This window comes from Vulpes lagopus, chromosome 6 (assembly GCF_018345385.1).
Source record: "Vulpes lagopus strain Blue_001 chromosome 6, ASM1834538v1, whole genome shotgun sequence".
Classification (NCBI taxonomy): Eukaryota; Metazoa; Chordata; class Mammalia; order Carnivora; family Canidae; genus Vulpes; species Vulpes lagopus.
The window spans coordinates 54,229,588-54,247,997 of NC_054829.1; the positions used below are offsets into that span (position 1 = coordinate 54,229,588).

An 18,410-nucleotide genomic window follows, 5' to 3' on the forward strand; every position below is an offset into this window, starting at 1 on the left:
GAGACAGAGGCAGAGTCACACGCAGAGGGAGAAGCAGGCTACATGCAGAGAGCCCAATGTGGGACTTGATTCCAGGACTCCAGGATCACACCCTGGGCCGAAGGGAGGCGCTAAACCGCTGAGCCACCCAGGCATCCCTGAATACATATATTTTTGAGAGTCATTACAAAGTTTGCTTCTTTTTTTCTTTTTACAGTTTCCTTCTTTTGAGAATTTTATTCTCCCTTCTTTTTATAATGAGCACTACAAAAAAATAAAATAAATAAAATAAAATGAAATGAGCACTACATGATATAACAGGTTTCCTCTTGGCTATACCACTCAGGGCTATTGAACCTAATCCATTACCCATCTTATCATTCATAGTTAGCATATTATTTGTGCTATCAATAACTTTAATTTTCTGTTTTGTTTTGTTTTTTTTTTTTCCAAGTAGGATCCCCACACAGCATGGAGCCCAGTGTGGAACTTGAACTCATGACCCTGAGATCCAGACTTGAGCTGAGTTCAAAGTTGGACACTTATCTGATTGAGCTCCTGGGGCACCCCTTCTATCAGTGTTCTTATAGCTCAAGTATCTAGGATAACTTCAAATGTATAAATATATACCTGAAGGTATTCAATGTAAAAATATATATATCTGGTTGAGAGCCTACATAATTTGTTAAACTTCCTCATAAAGGTAATATAAGAATCAAATAAGTTAATATTTATTAAAAAGTACTGGAAAGTGTCAAATGATAATATACTGATTGTTATGACAAATGGTAAAACCACAGTAAATTAATATTATCAGAGTTGATAATTTATAAATCTTAAACATAGGGAATTTTTTTTCAGAAAAAATAAAAGTCTCTTAAATATATATTTAATGTCAGTAGGAAAACAATATTTACAAGGCATATTAGCCTTGTAGAGTGATTATCATTACTGCTATGTATATAGTAAATTATCTTTAGATGTTTATATACATATGTATATATTTAGACAGGCATGCCCATTTCCTGTTCAGATATTACTGTTTATTGTTTAAATTCATCACAGTGCTTTAGTTAAATAAGAAAGAACAGTAGAAACAGACAAAAGTTCGGGATCCCTGGGTGGCTCAGCGGTTCAGTGCCTGCCTTTGTCCCAGGGCGTGATCCTGGAGTCCCGGGATTGAGTCCCGCATCTGGCTCCCGGCATGGAGTCTGCTTCTCCCTCTGCCTGTTTCTCTGTGTCTTTCTCTCTCTCTTTCTATGTCTATCATGAATAAATAAATAAAATCTTAAAAAAAAAAAAGAAACAAAAGTACTATTTTACTGGCTAAGACTAATTCAAAATGCCACAGTGAGAAAAATTATCATCATAAAAACCACCACTACCTCAACTGTCCTACACTAGTAACAGATAGATATTCCATTGCTTCATTATTTTACTACTTCTCCATGGTTTACTTCCTCTCAGAAAGTTCCCAGTATTCCATTTATTTTTAAAGGGATTTTAATGGATGTGCTATGAATTTTCAATGAGCTATTTGAAATTTGAGGAACCTAATTAGGAATGTATTTACTTTCTCTTTTTTCAGAGTGATTAATTCCATGCAAGACTTTTAGCCTAATGTTACTCCAAAGAAAAAATAGAAAGGGAAAAGGAGATTCTACTTCTACAGAGTAATGGACTGGTAATTTAAAAATTGAATTAAGCATTAACTCAGAAGAGTCCTTCTCAATATATAAATTATTTCTGTTTAGCCTTCTATTGCCAAGTTAATTAAGTAAATCCTTTGGCCTTGTTTATAGCCATTAGTAAATGAAAATGTACTTGAATTCACTAAGTCCTGTGACTTACACTAGAGAATCTATGTCAGTAAATGTATTTCCTATGCTAACAGCTTTCATTAAGTCAGATGTTTTACTTAGAAAAAGTCAGCTTTATCTGTGGAAAACAAAAATTTATTATTTAATTTATTGTATGGACATATAAAAATCTCTGCAGGCTCTTGTGGGTTGCCTTTAAGAAACAAATCTTACATAGCTCCATATCTTCAAAATGTGTGAAATCAACTCAAACTCGTCAGGATCCTCCATTTCTTTACAAAAAGCAACACCTAGAAAATCTGAAATGTCTCCCTCAAGTTGCTTTATTTAATGAAAAGCTCAAGAACAAAAACAGCAAAAGCAATTTTTAAGATAAATGAATAAATGATGTATGAAAAGAGTACAAGGTAATAAAATATGCATAGAAAAAAACCTACACTAAAATAATGATTTGTAATCTATCTTCTGCATACTCAGACTCATCATTTTATGCTACAGTTATAGTCATAATGAATTAACTTCAATATAAACTAATATATCCTTTTTATTTATGTCTTAAAAGAAGTCCTTCTATATTACTCTGAGTACACTAGCAACAACATTTTGGATGTCCATTTAATCTATGTAATAGATAGCACCACAATTCAGAAATAAATTCTTAACAACAGTCCCCCCGTTCCCTTAAGGACATAGACCTATCTGTTGCTGGCTCACTGAAGCTATACTATGTTGCAAAATAAAACTAATGTTATTAAATATTTTCTACCCATTCTCTTCAAGGAAATTCTAATTGCTAAGCACTTTATTTTAAAAAATAATCTGGGCTAAATCAAACTTTTTTATCTTTAAAAATGCACTCATAATCTTTTTCTGTGTGGTGACATTTTTAAACAAATATATCCCTAAGAGAAGCGAGGGATGCCTACATCAAGTATTTGGGAGAAGGGGGAAAATATGTTAAATTTAAACCAAGTAAACTAGGAAAGTGGCAAAACAATAGGATTATAAGTATGAACTAGGAAAGTCTGAACATTCCCCAAGATGTTGTATTTACTTTTCATATCTTACAAACAAACAATCATATAATTGATGTGTTTACCTGATATATCCAGTAATTAAGAAGCCCAAAGATCAACATGCAGCTGGAAATTTGTTTTGGGGTGGTGTATAATATATTACGCATCTTGTACACTCTTCATATCCCCATTTCAATCCATTTCCCTACCTGTGATTTCCCTTTTATTTTTTTATAATGCATATTTATAATTTGCCATAAACTCTCCTTCAATGACACAGTGTTTGTCACTCAGTAAACCATCCAATCAAGAAAAATGCTGTTTCCTGCATCAGTCCCTTACCCTCCATATATAACTGGAGATCAAAGTCATGGAAAGGGCTCTTGATATTTAAGAATCAAAAGACCAGAAATTTTGTCCCATCTTCATAATTCATTGGCCAAGCAACTTTTATAAGATATTTGGTCATTCTGAGTCCATCTGCTCATGCGTAAACTATTATTTGAATCTCTCCTCTCTCTATGCCTCAAAGCTGTGAATATAAATAAATCATGATAATCATGTGACACAATCCTGAAAAAAAAATCTCAGAAAATCTCATACAGGTTATCTACATAAAAGTAGTAACTATATCATCAGAAAGATAAAATCCAACAAAGAAGTGAAATAGTCAGTGATGAATAATCCTGGTTTTAATTTGTATATTAATTTGCAAGATTTCCAGCTAGCCTCTTCTAAGTATTTTTAAAACCACTGGAAATGATCAAACTGAATGTTGTCAACTTACTTCTGGAGCCAGAAGAGTTCCTCACTGCTGTGAAGGATTCAGCACTCTGCCTGGCTGCTGAAGAAGACGGACAAGGTGAAAGCATCTCCAAAGCTGATTCTGAGGAGTGTCAGAAGGGTGCTCAGCTACTACATAGCTTCCCGACACCTGGCTGAATGGTTACAGGGACTCTTCAAAGGAGACAAGCACAAAAAAAGTGTATCAAAATATGTTTATAAAGTATCTTGGAAAAATATAGTTGCTGTCAACTGTGTGATCAATCTCAAAATCTATCAGGAATATCACTAAACAGAATTTAAATAGATTTGCATAAAAAATAAATAAATAGATTTGCATAATGAAGCTTTCTAGTGGAATGTGCAATATGCCCGGATTCCAACAGATAGGTCAGCATTCCGTTTTTCATATTTAGAAGTTCTCTTATCTCAAAATTGAACATAATTTAAACAATTTAAATATAGTTCAATTTTCTTTGTGTTTCAATTAATTAAACTTGCAAGCTAATGTTAAAAAATTACAAAAGTTAACAAATGTTTAACCAGGCACATGATGGTGGCAATTCAGTAGTGAATGAAGCTCATAAATCCTGCCCTCATAGCAGCTAATTGTCTTATGTTGTGATACCTGCATTTCCCACAAGAGAAAATCTACTTATTTAAACACATACGTCTATGGAGAAAATAGTCAGATGTGCCACTTGTATCTTAACTTCACATCAGAAGATTGCTGATTTATACCTGTTCTGAGAGTCCCGTGTTAACCTAAATAATAACTGACCTAGGTCTGTGAGATACGGTATCTAACTTCTCCCAACATCTATACAATAGTGCCAATTAATATTTAACCATTATCACTTTTAATGCAGAAATGAATTTTAAAAAATGTTTTTGAAATGAACAGAGGAATTGTAATTTTACTTAAGCCATGACTTATTTTTTTTTTTTGCCATGACTTATTTTATCTGCAGAAGCAAAGTGAGGAATAATATAATTTCAAAAGATATTATTAAGAATCACATAAGATGATACAAAGACAATTTGGGTTTAGCTTCTTTCTGCTGTCTCCATTTGAAAAAATGTGTGAATAATCTTATAAAGTCAAAATTTAAGAGTGATTATATTGTCCTGACATACCTGATAATTAGGTCTTTTAAAAAAAAGTAAAGCTACTGCTTAAAGTTTATACTGAAATTACTCAGAAATGCTAAAAAAAAAATGCATAGATTAATGGTAAAGTGGAATAAGAGTAAATTAGAGTTCATTTCAAATTATGAATCTGTCAACCAGTGCTATATTTTTAAAATTTATATTTATTACAAAAGAAAGATGTTTCTTATAGAATTAGAGAATAACTCAGATATATCACATACACACACACAGACATGAATGTATATCAATCATATGCCAACCACCCTGAGACAGCTATTGTTTGCCTTGTTATTTATTTCCTTCCATTAATATTTTAAACTAATTTTTACATTTTATATGCATGAGTAAAGTACAAGAAATACAAAAACAAATCTCCTTCTAAAGCAAGACATACACCCCTTAGAAGAAACCAATTTCAAATTTCAGAACATTCTCCCGAAATACTTTATGCATACATGAATGTGAGTCTGTGTATGTAGATTTTTTTAAGATATTTTTAAAAGATTTCATTTATTCATGGGAGACAGAGAGAGAGAGAGAGAGAGAGAGAGAGAGAGAGGCAGAATCACAGGCAGAGGGAGAGCAGGCTCCATGCAGGGAGCTGACGTGGGACTCGATCCCAGGCCTCCAGCATCACACCCTGGGCTGAAGGCGGCACTAAACCGCTGAGCCACCTGGGCTGCCCTATGTAGATTTTTATACAAAGATTGTACCCTATTTTGCTCTATTCCTTTTATTTCATACATTGTGAAGATCACTCCTGTTTTCTATCATCAACCTTGTTCATTCCATCCAGAGTATCTACCATATGCATACAATATAATCTGCTCATAGTGTGTCACAATTGAAGATTAACAAATCTCTAGGATTTTACCATAAGATGATATAATCAATGTCCACATACATCTATCTATGCATATTAGTGAATAACTCTATAATAAATTCCTAGAAGTAAAATGCTTAGGCCAAGAAGCCTGCTACTGTAACTCTGATTATGTTCCCTCTCTGTAGTAAAAAGGTAATATAAAGCAAGAGCAAAATATTAATATCTCTGATTATTATACTAGTAATAAGAAAGGACTGATCAACAGTATTTCCATGTCTTTATTTTAGCATGAAAAGCATAGTAACTGCTACAGTCCTTTCTAAATTCCAATAGCCCAAAATTCTTTTTATGTATGGTTATATCATTTTATAATGATAACATTTTTCCTTTTGTTGCAATACCTTTTATTAAGATCCTCTCCCAAGAATCAAATGAAATAAAAGCATATTCTTATACACTGGTATGAAAAGTAGGGATAGAGATTAAGTCCACTAGCCTTGGGTAAGGTCATATGCTAGTCACAGGCAAGGCCGAGACTCTTCATCTAGGACTATCTCACTCCAAATCAATGTTCCCCTATCTCATAATGTGAGGATTTCAGAAAACTATAGGATTCTATATTAAAGAAACACAAATAAGGTGCTAGGTTTTTGTCTTGTTTTGTTTTGCTTTTTAAGCCCATATATTTTGGTCAATGCAATGCCAAAAATAGTAGATTTTAGACTGGTATTCTAATACTACAATTTTGTAGTATGATCTTATAAAGATGTCCTTTCCTAATTGATAATATCTTGAAATAAAACATCTTATAAGAAATTCTGATCAGTCCCTTAGTTCCAAGTTGTTGCCATATTGGCCTTCTTCCACAGTCTTAGGAAATTTGGCAACTGTTATTTTTTATGTACATGTATTCCCAAGAAATATGGTTCTTCATCCAACAGTATCTTGAATGCCGACCTTAAACTCTGAGAGAACTCAGGAAACATGGGCAAAACTCAGAAAGTTATTAGGTAAATTTTTTTTTCAAAATGGAGAATCATGACCCCTTCCAGCTCCTAGTGGTATCCTCTTCCCCTCTATAATGTCTTTGCTAAGTTGTCTGAACATACACTTTGATTCAAATCTCTCTACCGATAAAGGCAGGTCTTTAAAAGTCTTATGAGCCTGGATTGGAATAGCGATAACCATGTTGCTCAGTTTTCTCCCTTAAAATTAAAAAATAATATTACAAAAAGTTGTAATTATTTCAAGGTATCATACATTACCAATCTGGAATAAAATTCATGGTAGGCATGCAATAATTTTGTTTCCCTCAGGAAATTCTTCCTAAGATTGCTCTAAGTTTTACCACACTGACCACTACAGACACCCTTGAATTATTTTAAGGTAGCAGTAATATAATCTTAAGTATGTCCTTCAAATTTAAAGATCAGAGCAATTATGAACCCACCAAATAGCATCATTCCTTATATCTCTCCATTTTACTTTAATAGAACAAAATAACATGAAGGAGGTGTTCTCATTGGTTTTTAATTATATTTACCATGTGTTGAAAATGATTAAAAAGTAAACATTTAGTCATCCAGATGTTTAATCCACATGATGCAGAAAGCCAGCTGTTTTGATATATATGATGAATAAACGAATTAGATGATTTCACTGTAAGTAAGTCAATCGCTTATTGGATAATCATGTAATGATATATTGTTTGGCATGATCTTAGTGGACTACTCCAAAAATGAGAGTATAAGAAACACTATTTTATAAAGACAAATAACTTAAAAAAATTTGGACCAGAAATATAGAATAAAATCAGAAATTATTTTACATTAATGGGTCTTTGAAATACATAAATATTCAGGAGGATTCATATAAATACTAAATATTACTAAAATATGCTTGCCTCATCACAGTACTGTTAAACCTAATTTAAAAATTAAATTAGAGGCACTGATTGAATATGGGAATCCATTTGTGTTATTGAATAAAAGTGTACCATATACCTAGTAATAGGAAAATATTTACAAATTATTATACATATCCAGGATCATATGATAAATAAATTAATGCGCCACAAGAGTATTTGCTGTTTAATGTAAATGTCACATTGTAAATGAGAACGACTAATCATTCCTTTCCTGTAATAGCAAGAATTGAGCAGCTAAATAAAACATAAATCTTGGTGACCTAAAAATTTCATTACTGCATTTATTATTTCCTGTTAACAACTCAAGAAAATAATTTTAAGTGATGCTGTATTTCAGTAAGATACAACCCAAGGAGGAGGCCTCTTTGGGAGGGGCAGAGAGAAGATAGAGGTGGAATTGGCTTTGCATCGTTTTTACGGGACTAATTTATTCATTAAATTTCATAATCGTAATTTAAAATAATGGATGTTTTTATCATAAAAACTCTAACTTAATATCCTATTTAGTGAAGAAAATCTGACTTTAGTTATAAAAATACTATTTACTAGATTGTGGTTACAAAATTCTTATACAAAAACAATAAGTATAAAATAAGGCCCAACTGAAGTTTTTTGAGCTAGCAAAGTATTTTTCCTTGTGTAACTAATATTTCCTTGAATGATGGAATCTGAATCCAAAATAATAACAAAAAATTTTAACACATAAATCTTTCACAAGATAAAGTCACCCTGCTAACATTTCTTGAAATTTCTTTGAATTTCAAAGTTCTGGAAACATTTTTTCTTCTTCCAAAAGTCAACTGAGTGGCACATCTTCAACCCTTTGTGAAGTGAGAGAATTGTACTATCCTAGCTCATGGTTGGCTGAGAATATAAATGTCAATCTTGCTCCATTTCTTTGAATACATGGAAAAATAAAATGCAACATTCTAATTACACTTAGTGGTTTGGCAAAAGTCAGCAGACAAAGATCAAAGTCACACTAATGTGCATGTCAGTGTATGACTTTGGTAATAATTTTTTTTCAACTAAAAGAAAATAACAAACTTATTGATATAATGTTTATTTTAACTATATGTATCTATCTATCTATCTATATATATATACTGTTTCCTGTCTCTCTCTTTCATCTCTTCCTCTTTCCCTTCCTTCCATCAGTCTTCAGTGACTCTAAATGATTTAAATGTTATGTCTTTTGTTTTCAAAATGATTACAATAAAACCGACAGCATAATGTAATTGTGAATGTTATCTATTACACATGTGCACACACCCGTGAATACGAATAGTACAGGCACCCAATACTGTAACTTGAAAAAAAAAGTTTTATTATTTTAAGTAAACCAAAAATCTCTACATTTCCACCTATTTTTCAACTGATTTCCACCTAATGTTTTATTTCCTCCCACTCCTTTCTTCAAGTTTCACACCAGGACAAGACATCAAGTCTTGAGTATTATTAGTCCATACTGACATTAGTGCTTACTGTGAACATCATTGCAGCTAATTATTACATAGTAGCAAACATACATATTAGTGTCTCCTTATCTCAATCAATATCTGACCATTTTGTTCCATGATCAATCATTTATTTAGACCCTTTATACCTGCCAACTCTGTTTCACCAATCCCTCTCGCCCTTCCTCTTGCCTCTTCTCTCTCTTTCCTGTCCCTTTTTCTTTGTCTCTGTCTCTCTTTCCTATTCTCCTCCACTCTCTCTTTCCTTTATTCTCTCCACCTCACCTCTTGCAGGTGAATTCAGAAATTATACCATAAGGAATCATAATATTATATACTCCTTAAAAGTAAGAATTTTTCAAAACACATTTAGATAGAATTTCAGAACATGTACATTATATTAAGTACCGTCTTCAGAATTCTGACTCATGCCTAAATTTGTAAAAGCCAGATCAATTTTAATATGAAGATAATAAAATGTGTGTCCCATTTTTTATTAATATATATCATACACACAATACACGAATACACTTCTTTTAACATTAAATATAATAGATTAGACTTAGAGGTGGGAAGGCCGGTGTTTGTGGGTATAAAGGATTAACAAAAGGAATTGCCATGATAGAACTGTTATATATTTTGACTGAGTTTATATATACCTACATATGTGATAAAATTTAGGGAACAAAATGTAAATACCCACAAATATATGTAAAACTGATAAACTGAATAACATAGGCAGATTGTCTCAATGTCAGTTCCCTGGTTGCGATATTAGGTATTGTACTACAGTTATACAAAAGGTTACCATAAGGAATAAAACTCTACAGAGGTTATATGGGATGTCTCTGAATTATTTATGCCAACTACATGTGGATCTACATAATGGTATATTATGTGCCTTAAAGTGACTCTTAAGGGCCAATAATTTCTGGCTGCAACCTCAGCATTCATTAATAGAAAAAGAAATATCAAGTTTGACATTGTAGTGAATTATTTGGTCCTTATCTTTTTTTTTTTAAAGATTTTATTTATTTATTCATGAGAAACAGAGAGAGACACAGGCAGAGGGAGAAACAGGCTCCATGCAGGGAGCCCGACATGGGATTCAATCCCCGGCCTCCAGAATCACGCCCTGGGCTGAAGGCAGCGCTAAATCCTAAACCACTGAGTCACCCAGGCTCCCCTATTTGGTCCTTATCAAATCACATCTGGGTTACAGTGTGTCTCACAGAAAGACTAGAGTAAACTAAAATCCATTAGTCAATGAAAAGGATTGGATTGCACCTTGCTTTGGGTACTAGAGTGCATGAACAGCATTACTACTCAGATGGGGACTAGATTTTATACCAGGAATGTGTGGCATGGTAAATTATCTAACTGCTGAGTACTCTACTGGGTTGAGGTTGAGTAAAGTCTCTACCTGTTCTTAATTGATATTTTCCTTTTTTAGTTAATCATAAAAGAAAATGGAGATTCCTGGTGTTTGGGAAATGTGAGATGGTTTAAGAATGGGAGAAAATGCTTAGTAGTGTGGACAAGAATTCTGCGTTTTTCTGGTGGTGGTTGTTGTCTCTTCAGTTTTAATCAATTTTAAGCCTTGATCAAAATGCTTTACAAATTATATTAAAAATACATCTGGTTAAAATGTATAAATCCAAACAAAGCTTTATGATATAAGTAAACTGAACTCATACATAGGCATATTATAGTTAGATAGATAGATGATAGATAGATGATATAGTAGAAAAAGCTATACAGTATATATATTAGAAATACATACTTTAAGCATATATGAATAGATATTTTCATTAATCACATCCATATAAGTGTATATTAGAATACTATATAATTATATATAGTGAGATATTTTAATGTGTATAAATATAAGTGGATAGAGAAAGAGGGAGAGAGAGACCATGCTTCATAATAATAAAAACCATAGAGCATATATATATTTCACTAGTCAGTGAGTTGAATATGAGGCTGTAAGTCTTGAGTAACTACTGAGAAGCTGTGAAGTAGATTCACAGTATACTTAAAAGATTTTGGAGCAAACTCAGACAATCCAAGGACCACACGAAGATTGGGATCTGAAAACACTGCAAATATGCTGAAAAGCAATATGGGTGTAGAAAATACCAAAAAGCATAAGCACTACAACTTTCTGGGGATGAGGGCTGGCTTAAAATCAATCACACTTACAACTACAGAGAAGAATTAAGAGAATGAAAGTAAGGAAAAGCACATTTATAGTGTACAACTAATGGCATCTTATGTACCTTAGATCTCTTATTGGCCTATAAACTCTTTGAGTCCCTGTAGCATCATATGGATAATTGTATGCCTGATAGTGCCAACCACGCTCACCTACATACAACAGACACTCAAGAAATACAAATTAAAGAATTTTAACTGTAGACAAAGTAAATCATATACTAAAAAACTCAGGGAAGTTACCACTTGAGGAGAAAATTTCTAAGAAAAAAGATGACTCAAGTAGAGAAGAAAGTTCTGAAAGTAAAATTAGTATTATATGATACAACTAGAAATGATTTTTGATGACAAAGAGGTTATTGGAAAGAAAGTTAAATCACGAAGATTGCACAGGAGAAATTCTCCATAAGGTCAGATTATAAACTGGCATGTACAAAACAGAAGAAAGGACGCAGAACCAAAGATGAATATAAAATAGTGTTTGCAAAGCACTTTCAGGTACATTATTTCATTAGACAGTAACCCTGCTGTCCTTGGTCTTTTCTTGTTCAGCATTTTAATACTGACTTGCAAGAGGACAGAAGAAACAGTGCTTATTAAATCTATGAATCTGTGACTGACACAAAACTGGGATTTAAAAATGTCTCCATAGGTTTAATGGATGGGCCAAGCCTGTCAAAATGAAATATAACAGAGCCAAAGGTAAAGATGCTTAGATTAAAAAACTAAACTATTATAGTGTAGGGTGAAGGATATGTCTTTAAAGGCAGTTTATATGAAATACACTTAGGGTATTAATTGTCTCCGTAGTCCTAAAGGTCAAGAGTTTGAGGGCTGCAATCTCAGCATTCATTAATAGAAAAGAAATATCTAGAACAACAAGTTTAATAGACACAGAGAATTATTTCATCCTTATCAAAGCACATCTGAAATACAGTTTATCACTCTTAATTTTTGTGAAACATGTCTGGAGACAGACTCCCAAAGAAAGCAAGGCCAATCCCAACCACTACAATGAAAAACAGTTGAAAACTAAAACTGGAAATATTATCTTGGGAAAAAGCTAAGAAACAGGGAAGATATCTTACTGTACCATTTGTAAGAGGTGGGAGGAGGTGGTGTGAAAGTCTAGAGGCTTGGAATGGAGAACAAGAACTGCATTGGGATTTTGTACATCAAAGGACATGCTATTTTCATGGTACCACATCAGTATGGTCTGCCTTACAGCTCACTGTTTGCCAACACATTCATTCTGTATAATTATCAAAGAGGACATTCTTGAGTGAGACTTAATGTTGGAAGAGATAGCCATGAGAATATCTCCTAAAGCTATTATTTTATGAGATTGCCTCTGATGAGCCAGGCAGGGGTAAGCTGGTCCTTCCTCAAAGGCAAACTGACTTGCCTGTACCCTGAGAGTGTGACTTTATGGTGTGGCCTCTTCCAAAGTGATGAGGAAAAGAGATACATGTCTAACTAACTAAATTCATCACTGAATTTATAATATGATAAATATTTAAGATTATAAATGAGAAAAGTCACCTCAAAGCCTCAGACATATCTATAAGCAATACCTTCCTACTCCAACACATCTGTGTGTGGGAGGGGGGTTTAGTGTTAATTATTTTTTCAATATGTTCTAGTTTGTGATTTTGATGTCTAACCAAGGGGATTGTAACTTCCTTTACAACTAAAAATGCATGCATTTAAATTTTACTGTAAGTGCTATTAGCTCTGTGAACTTTAAGTCTCTAAGAGCACAATTTAATTTTCTTTTTTAGGGTGATTACATGCATTAGCTAAATGATTCTGCATCGGTGTAACTAACCTCAGAATAAAATAAAAGCCAATTTCAATATTTTATGTGTGTACTTTACCATTTTCAAAGCTTTTTCACACATATTATTTAGAGTGATCTTCAAAATAGTCTTACAAGGCAGGTAGCACTGTTATTTGATCTCATTTCCAAGGACCAAATAGAAAAAGGCATTTGTACAGAGACATACTGCTATTTGGTAAGAAGTCAAAGAAAAGACTACAGAATCTCTGAATCTTTTAAATCTCTTTCCATTCAACTCCATTTTCTACAATTTTAGAAAAGTTATTCATGTACAGGAAACTTCAAGTAATGTCAAGAAAGAAGGAAATTGATAGCACTATAAAGGATGAGAGCAGTAAGAAATAAAATGGAAGTTTAATTCATAGGAACCAAATTGGTAAATCATTTATGCACACTTCTAATTTATTTTGGAGCTAAGGGTAATATATATTGAAATTTATCTCAATATCTCAATATATCAAAAGTGATTAAATTGAATATAAAATGTATTTTAATATGGAACTAAAATTTAGAGACAGTTTCAAAATGTGCATGTAGTCCTAGGCCTATTGATGTTGGCTTGAAGTTGCCACTTTTGAGATTACATTATTAAAATCTGTGGTTTCCTGGCCCGCATCTGTAACTCCATTTTTTAATTACTGAAATAATTTAATGGTAATGACACTTAAAATTAGGATAAAATTTTCTCATCTAATCAATGAAGTTCTCTTGATTCAATGTCCTTAATTACTTAGTTCTGTTTGCACTTGTTCCTCATGACCATTATAATTGACTCTTTCACTATCTTTTACCTACATTAATACAATAGTATCATAAAGGTAATTTTTGTTTCTGTCTTATCACAAGACAACACATCCTCCATATTTTCATTTTGCCACCACAATTATTTCTATACAATAATTGATAATTTCATATCAAATTATATGTCATATATAAAATTCTAGTATCACATACAAGGCCCATAAGCATCTGGCTTCAACCATTCTTCATGCCTTTAGGCTCCAGGAATACTAACCCATTCCTTTTTAAAGACAAATTTTAAAATCTCACACTATACTTGCAAATCTTCAAACCAACTTGCCTTTTGGATATATGAGGCCTCTACACTGGCTGCTTCTTCAGCATGAAATATTCTTACCCTTCTTCTTTGCCAAGCTAACTCCTTATCTTCCAAAATTAGCTCCACTATTGAAGTGAAACAGAGAGCGAAAACAAACAAACAAAACCAAGAATGGGTCACACGACCAAATTTATATTAACCAAAATTTTTTTCTGGCTAATACTGGCCAATGTAGAAGAAGAGAAACAAGTTAGGAGAGGATTTCCATAGCTCAGGACACAGATAACATTTTTAGAGTAGGATGGTGGCAAGAACACAAGTAGACCTTGGTACAGATCTGTCTGATGTTGGGCTACTGCAAACACCATGTTGCAAAGAGCACACCTGAAATCACCAACTAGCTTTATGATTATAAGCCCTTTTACCTAAGCACCCATGATCTCATCTAATATATTTTAAATTAAAAAAAGCTTTAAATGAGATCATGTAAGTGAATAATTAACACATAAGCTTAAAATATAGCTGGTAATCAAAGAGGAGGTTTACCTTTTAAAAAGTATCAAATAAAGTAAGTTTGAGACAAATTTAAAAAGTAGAGGAGCAGAACGTCTGGGTAGCTCAGTGGTTGAGTGTCTGCCTTCTGCTCAGGGCATGATCCCAGGTCCAGGGATCAACCCCCGTATCAGGCTCCCTTTGGAGAGCCTGCTTCTCCCTCTGATTTGTCTCTGCCTCTCTGTGTCTATCATGAATAAAAAAGTGAAATCTTAAAGAAAAATAGTAGAGGAGCATTGCAAATACCAGATGCACACTTATAGAAGACACGACTCTCAAAATTCCTATATCTAAAAACGTAATGTCAACAATAACAACAAACCAACCAGAAAACCAAAAGGTTTCAATAATTTCAACAATAGGCAAAAGGAAAAGATAGAGTGACAAAGACTTGTAGTCTCTGTGTCCTCAGATCTTAATCTTAACTCAAGGTACTCAACACTTTTTTTTTGGTTGTTTTGGGGCACATTAATTAATTTCTTGCATGATCAAATATTTTGACTATAAAGTAAGGCACTCGGAGTATATAAAAACAAAACTTCTCACTTTTGAAACTAAACATCTAGATACCAAATGTTCATTTTATGCAGACTACCTAGCACTAGCCATGTAATAACCTAACAAGGGCCTTTTATTCCATTTAAAACGAGTGCAAAAATAAAGAAAAAAATCATTTCAATTAAAAAAAAAAATAAACACCTCTCTCCCGGTGGTAGCTACACTTGTGGTGAGCATAGCATAACATACAGACATCAATTCACTGTGCCATATGCATGAAAATAATACATTGTGCCTCAACAATACTTCAGTTAAAAACTAATCTCTTCCAAAATAGTACTGAAAACATCAAGATGTGTTCAAGCATTATTTAACAAAGGTAAAAAATTATTGAAAGTATAAAAGTATTTTCACTCAAACTAATAATCTCCTTGTAATTAAAAGGAATTAATGTAAGATAAATATATAAGGATAGGGAATAGTTTTTGATAGTCTGATTACTTGATAAATGGTGAAAAGTGAATCTGCTTTGGAAAACCTTCACTTTGGATTTTTAACTGCAACTCAGATTCATTTTTTAAAGATTCCATATGTAAATAAATAGTTAATTCATGTGTTAAACTGAAGGGGAGTTTTTAAGCCACAATGGACAAGTCTTCAGCATTATCAGTTAGTAAGTTCATTTTTCTTAAGAGGCCTCACAAAAACAACATAGTTGATCAATTTTTGATGGAGTTATTAAAATTAAAGTTGCCATTTTTGTCAAACTGATAAAAATGTCTCCATCTTAAATGATCAGATAAGTTAAGAACATTAGAACCAAGAGACTCATAAAATGTTTTGCCTTTAAGATAAAAGACAGCTATAAAATTGGAAACTTTCCCAATCTTATGCAGTAGATTTGATGGATTCCCTTAACGATGAGGAATTAAGAAAGTTAGAAGTCTAGAGAAAGACTCTTAGTCTTATTTGCAAAGGAAATCTGAGAGTTAAAGGACTAAAAACCTGTATAAGGATCATGCAATGTATTATTAAACCATGTCTTGTCTTATTAAAACACAGAGATATAGGATTTAATTTATTTCTATAGTTGAATTTTTTGACCAATTTTTGAAAGAGATGTGTTTTTCCTTCATTGAGAATCTCTGAGTTCATTAAAATGATCTCTATGAGACTCAGACACTGTTAGATTTTTTTGCTAAGTGATTCTATCCAGTCTTTCATTTTCCTCTCAATTATGGATTTAAAAAAAAAAAAATGTTAGTCTGAACTCTCAAAGGGGTAGTTACAGCCATTTTATTTGTGTTTTCTTAAAAAAAAAAAAGGCAACATCAACTAATTTTGTCTGCATGTACTTTAATGATTGCTGATCCTGCAAGTTTATCCAATAAATATGACTAATGGCAGACCGCCCAAAGTGAGGCACAGCCTCTTAAATTTTGTGAAAGCCACACACGGAACAGAAATATTGCCAATATCATCACTAGAATCTTTCTACTAAATTAAGACTGATCTGAAAATAAGGATGGACCATGTTATTGCAGTGTCATGAAAACAAAGCAGATACTACCTGAAATGAAAAAAGTAAAAGCTCCTTAGGGATGTTCTAATGTAATTTATGTGTGATTAAAGCTAGAAGAAATTCCTAAAGAAGAATTTAAGGAGAAACTAAAGTGGTTTTCTTAGGAAACAGATCATGAATGAAACTGCTTTAGGTGAAAATGAATTTAGAACCATTTAGATGGTTTTTCTCCAATAGACTTGTCATACTCTCAATAAATCCTAAATGTTAGAAGAAGTTTCTTCCAAAAAAACTTTGAAAAAAGGTCTAGGTGTTTCTTAATGTAGAGAGACTGAAAAGTAAAGCTTGTTTGGGTACTTCAAAAAAGCATTTAATAATCAACCCCTAAGCAAAGATATAAGGAGGGTGATTTTTTTTCTCTGATCTTTTCCTTTTTGTCCATGTGTCCCTTTTCAGTATCCATTCCTGACATCACAGGACAGTAAACACCTCCATAGTATCCTGGAATACCAGTTTAGTCCTATCTGAAACTGGCCTTTCTGTAGTGAAAGTAATTGTATTTGAGATTACTGGCCACCTCATGCTCTCTGTCCCCTAACACACATACCTCTTAAAAGCAACACAACTTTCACAGTTGAAATATTTGAGTCATATAGACAGTAAAAGGACTTTGGCTCAAAGTCCTATATGCAGCCAAAAGCATTGACAGTATGAAGATCCATACTTTTCAGGCCTCGAATCTGAATATTTTGAAATTTTTATTATTGATAGTTTGATTTCATTTTTATTTTATTACTTTTACTATTTTTATTTTTTACTATACCATGCTGCTTGACTTTTGCTACTTCACCTCAATTGGTGACTTGAGATTTATAGAGCACTCACTTCAATATTAAATGTTATTAAGGTAAAGCATTACCAATAAACAGCTCACCATTTTAATTTAAAAATGGCTTTTAAAATAATTTCTAGTATTAAGATTATATTCCTCTAGGCATGTATAAAGTCATTAGCCTCAAATAAATGATTAATAAGAAGTCTTGTCACTGTGAAAGGCCAATGGATGTTCCAATTTCAACTGGAAGTGCCTTACTACATGCAAAGGCTTCATAAAATGCCAAGATATTATAATCCTGTCATAGAACAACATTCAGATTAAGACGAAGATACAGTGAGACGCCTGGGTGGCTCAACAGTTGAGCCTCAGCCTTCAGCTCAGGGCCTGATCCCGGAGTCCCAGGATCGAGTCCCACGTCGGGCTCCCTGCATGGAGCCTGCTTCTCCTGCCTGCGTCTCTGTCTCTCTCTCTCTCTCTCTCTCTCTCTCATGAATAAATAACTAAAATCTTAAAAAAAAAAAAACAAGACTAAGAAAGGAAAAAGAACTAGAAAACAATCTGAATAGATTTGAATAATCTGACAAAGGAGAAGATGGTGCATCAAAATCTAAAGAGGCTTTAAAAAGTAAGAGACTGATTCCTGTGATGGCCATTAAAAAGTCAAAAGAGTAGAAAAAAAAAAAAAAACCTGAACCTTTAGACTGTAGAAAAAGTATGACTAAGTTCATATATATGATTTTATTTATTTGAGAGAGAGAGAGAATGAGCAGGGAGAGGGGAAAGGGAGAGGCAAACTCCCCACTGAGCAGAGAGCTTGATGTGGGGCTTGATCCCAGGACACTGAAATCATGACCTGAGCTGAAGACAGACGCTTAACCAATTGAGTCACCAGGGCTCCCCAAAGTTCATATGTATTTTCAGAG

At 33.1% G+C, this 18,410-nt stretch overlaps 1 protein-coding gene across 4 annotated transcripts in view; it reads right to left on the bottom strand.

The window, feature by feature from the left end:
- Positions 1-18,410, bottom strand: part of LRFN5 (leucine rich repeat and fibronectin type III domain containing 5) — a 235,858-nt gene that overhangs the window by 126,248 nt on the left and 91,200 nt on the right. For 3 of the 4 annotated variants that reach the window (XR_005988304.1, XM_041757995.1, XM_041757996.1), the window contains one exon: positions 3,603-3,772. The exons of the other annotated variant lie outside the window; for it this stretch is intronic. The gene's annotated coding sequence lies outside the window, so the exon portion shown is untranslated. The remainder of the gene's footprint in view (positions 1-3,602; positions 3,773-18,410) is intronic. 4 annotated transcript variants of the gene reach the window in all.